General features: G+C 48.5%; 1 pseudogene; it reads right to left on the reverse strand.

Moving 5' to 3' along the window:
• Window positions 1-3,987: 3,987 nt before the first annotated feature.
• On the reverse strand, window positions 3,988-4,105 carry LOC126095993 (5S ribosomal RNA; annotated as a pseudogene).
• Window positions 4,106-4,882: the final 777 nt, after the last annotated feature.

Consider the following 4,882-nt stretch of genomic DNA (forward strand, 5'->3'; position numbering starts at 1 on the left):
GTACAGCCCTCTCGCAGTGTCCGGAGCAAGTATGGTGGGTCTGACACACCGGTGTCAATGTGCTCTTTTTTCCATTTCCAGGATTGTATAACAGCAGGTAACATACTCACGCATTCGCCTAACCCAAAGGTTTCCATCGGTTTGCCACAAGGTATTGCGTGAATTATTAATTCTAATCACACTTTTCCAGTCATACACTGTCCAGTGGCGTCTCTCCTTACCTCAGGCTCGCATAGCACTGGCTAAGGAAATGTGTCGCTTGCGAGGAGCTGCTCGATGTTGGTACCCCCACGCACAGTTTCCTGCTAGTTGGATTCCTGGTAGTACTTAGGAACTCATGAATGATTCCTTCCGCTTATTTCATACGATGTTTTACAACCGCCCCCACAATGCTCGTCGGTTTGTGTCCACCAGTACACGAAATCTACCTAGACTTGGTTTAGCTGCGGTTGTTCCTTCGCGTTTCCGCTTCACAGTCACGTCAGCGACAGTCAACTGTAGGCCGTAGCATCTCGCCATGCCATGCAGACGGCGGCTTGTAGTCGTCTTTTGATCGTGTGGGTCACTGAGACCGTAGTTGGGCAAGGAGAGAGCCGCACTCCAGCAGTCAAGCTGCATGAGCGCTGGCAGAGCCGAGGAACCGAGAGTAGCCGACGTCTATCTACTGCGTAGTTTGTGTTGTAAAGTCTACATGGCGATATGCGCAGCCAAGGCGCAAACATAGCCACAACACTGTATCTGGATGAGTATATTATGTTACGGTACAGTGGTCTGTGTAGTAGAAGTAGCTAGTCAAAGCAATGCGGGAAAGGGGCGTTATCTTTTATACACTCCTGGGAATTGAAATAAGAACACCGTGAATTCATTGTCCCAGGAAGGGGAAACTTTATTGACACATTCCTGGGGTCAGATACATCACATGATCACACTGACAGAACCACAGGCACATAGACACAGGCAACAGAGCATGCACAATGTCGGCACTAGTACAGTGTATATCCACCTTTCGCAGCAATGCCGGCTGCTATTCTCCCATGGAGACGATCGTAGAGATGCTGGATGTAGTCCTGTGGAACGGCTTGCCATGCCATTTCCACCTGGCGCCTCAGTTGGACCAGCGTTCGTGCTGGACGTGCAGACCGCGTGAGACGACGCTTCATCCAGTCCCAAACATGCTCAATGGGGGACAGATCCGGAGATCTTGCTGGCCAGGGTAGTTGACTTACACCTTCTAGAGCACGTTGGGTGGCACGGGATACATGCGGACGTGCATTGTCCTGTTGGAACAGCAAGTTCCCTTGCCGGTCTAGGAATGGTAGAACGATGGGTTCGATGACGGTTTGGATGTACCGTGCACTATTCAGTGTTCCCTCGACGATCACCAGTGGTGTACGGCCAGTGTAGGAGATCGCTCCCCACACCATGATGCCGGGTGTTGGCCCTGTGTGCCTCGGTCGTATGCAGTCCTGATTGTGGCGCTCACCTGGACGGCGCCAAACACGCATACGACCATCATTGGCACCAAGGCAGAAGCGACTCTCATCGCTGAAGACGACACGTCTCCATTCGTCCCTCCATTCACGCCTGTCGCGACACCACTGGAGGCGGGCTGCACGATGTTGGGGCGTGAGCGGAAGACGGCCTAACGGTGTGCGGGACCGTAGCCCAGCTTCATGGAGACGGTTGCGATTGGTCCTCGCCGATACCCCAGGAGCAACAGTGTCCCTAATTTGCTGGGAAGTGGCGGTGCGGTCCCCTACGGCACTGCGTAGGATCCTACGGTCTTGGCGTGCATCCGTGCGTCGCTGCGGTCCGGTCCCAGGTCGACGGGCACGTGCACCTTCCGCCGACCACTGGCGACAACATCGATGTACTGTGGAGACCTCACGCCCCACGTGTTGAGCAATTCGGCGGTACGTCCTCCCGGCCTCCCGCATGCCCACTATACGCCCTCGCTCAAAGTCCGTCAACTGCACATACGGTTCACGTCCACGCTGTCGCGGCATGCTACCAGTGTTAAAGACTGCGATGGAGCTCCGTATGCCACGGCAAACTGGCTGACACTGACGGCGGCGGTGCACAAATGCTGCGCAGCTAGCGCCATTCGACGGCCAACACCGCGGTTCCTGGTGTGTCCGCTGTGCCGTGCGTGTGATCATTGCTTGTACAGCCCTCTCGCAGTGTCCGGAGCAAGTATGGTGGGTCTGACACGACGGTGTCAATGTGTTCGTTTTTCCATTTCCAGGAGTGTAGTTCAAGTCTAGTTGGGTATGTGATTACTTGTTTACCGAAAGCGAAGGAGCAGCACAATGTTCGGCATGTGGTAAAATATTAGGCATAAAAAAGTGCTATTTCGAATGCCACTACAGAACACATCACTTCAACCAGTACGGAGATGTAGAGGATGAAATAAGACTTCGTCTTCTTAATGACCTATGCGAGGGAGGAGCAGGCGTACTGCCATAAAGCATACTTGGCAAGGAATTATTCACTCGTAGGAGGGTTAACGCTAACACCGAGCAACATTGCGTCTAAATTTGATATTGACCTCAAACTAAAACTAAATTCCTCCCGAACAGGCCATGAGGGCCCAACGGTACCGACCGGCCGCCGTGTCATCCTCAGCCCATAGGCATCACTGGATGCGGATATTTTTTTTGTAACCATATATATTTATTTAAATATATTAACAAGGATACATTTAAAAAATGGTTCTGAGCACTATGGGACTTAACATCTAAGGTCATCAGTCCCCTAGAACTTAGAACTACTTAAACCTAACTAACCTAAGCACAGCACACACATCCATGCCCGAGGCAGGATTCGAACCTGCGACCGTAGCATCAGCGCGGTTCCGGACTGCAGTGCCTAGAACCGCTCGGCCACAACGGCCGGCCGATACATTTAAAAAAAAAGTATTTAATTCCATTAGCCTATTATATTCCTAGTGTTGGTTAACATTACTGTCTTTTATAGGTTTTCGTTTGTACATTATTTCTTTTTCGTTTTTCTCTTATCGTTTTTCCTTGAACCCTTTTACATGGTCATTTGTCATCTTTTTTTGGGTAAAACATTGGACAGGCATAATAATTTATATATAGCATCGACACATTGATTTTGAGATCATGTTTCTGTATGTCATGCACTTGTGATGCCACAGGCACATTGTGCATTCTTGTTTGATTTCTTCCTCTAGTTTGCGCTGTTAGGTGGGGCAGTATGAGGGTAACATCACCATGATAGATGGAGCAGTAGTGGAAGAAACTTTTTTACATATACTACAGATTATACATAAATTGAAGAAGAGAGAAAATTATGTCATATTATATAAGAGAAGCAGAGAGGAAAGTGTGAGTAAACGATGTAAATTTTATCGGGCACATAGTAAAGGAAGTCATTTAAAAAAAAATTGTGAGTAGTTGGCACTTTTTACTAAGTATGTTTGTATCCTGGACAATATAGTACTAATAATGAAAAAAAGAACTGGTAGTACTACTGGGCATACTTTTGACACTGATTTGGCTGTGAGCATGACAGATGTCTGGTGAGAAGCACTTTGTATCACTGATTTCACTAAGAAGAAACACTTTATACTACTATACTTCACTATTTAATGCGAGAGGAGAAAGCACTTTATCTTTTCTGTTGCACTTACTCACTATCACTTCACACTTTCTTCTTGTGGTGGGTGTGGTTAGGCGGCTGGTGGCGGTGCTGAGGGTCACAGGCTGGGGAGGACTCTGGCGATCACTGTCTGCAGTGGAATCTGCAGGAAGTTTCTGAAGTTCTCGCGGTAGCGCCTGTGCCGCTGGGCCGTCGTTCTCCTCCCAGAGGTCCAGCAGGAAGGCCAGCCGGTCGGTCTGCATGGAGGGGCATGTGGTCAGCACTCCGCTCTCCCGGCCGTGTGTCAGTTTCCGAGACCGGAGCCGCTACTTCTCAATCAAGTAGCTCCTCAGTTTGCCTCACAATGACTGAGTGCACCCCGCTTGCCAACAGCGCTCGGTAGATCTGATAGTCACCCATCCAAGTACTAGCCCAGCCCGACAGCGCTTAACTTCGGTGATCTGACGGGAACAGGTGTTAATACTGCGGCAAGGCCGTTGGCCGATACTGACCTCAATGCAACGAAAAAGAGTTCACAAATTTCACCCAGTATTCCATATCCAGCTATACCCATTCACTGATCGTCAGATCCCACAGAGCTGCTAAATTTCAAGGATATTTCATCCGCTGTTCCAAGACGAGAGTGTCCGCAGCAAACTATTCACGAAGATGTAGAAGAGAGGCTAACACCTGTTCATGTGGAATGTCGAAATAAACGATGTCGCTCCTGTTGTGGTTAACCTGAAATGTGCCGAAGTCATGGTACGAAGAACACCAAAAACCACTTCCAGATTGAACTATATCCTGCACTCATTGCGGGTGAAACCCTCGTTTGGCCATAGCTGATTAAACGCATTACATCTTTAGAAAAGCGGAAAATCGTGACTCCTCGGACCACATTACACGCCTCCAGGCTGCTCCAAGATTTTGTGTTGTATGACGCACTGAAGATGTTCGGCTTTCTGTGTCACTATAAGTGAGCTACCAGAGTCCAAAACACCATTAAGTTCCTTCCACTATCTTTGCTGAGCAATTTTAGAAAAGATAGAAGAACTGGAAGAAGAATGGAAAAACTTAAAAACAGCCGTATCGAATGTAGCTAATGAGATTCTAGGGAAGAAAAGTAAATTCAGGAAACGTAGAGGAGTAAGGAATTGGACGCAAGAGGTGGAAACAGGTTGAAATACATAACTCGGAGAGCACACGAAGAATCATGGGAACGCTTTATTAGCAATATAGGGCTTGATTTACAAGGCACACAACGTATCGCTTATAAGAT

Source organism: Schistocerca cancellata, chromosome 8 (assembly GCF_023864275.1).
Source record: "Schistocerca cancellata isolate TAMUIC-IGC-003103 chromosome 8, iqSchCanc2.1, whole genome shotgun sequence".
In the NCBI taxonomy this organism is placed as follows: domain Eukaryota; kingdom Metazoa; phylum Arthropoda; class Insecta; order Orthoptera; family Acrididae; genus Schistocerca; species Schistocerca cancellata.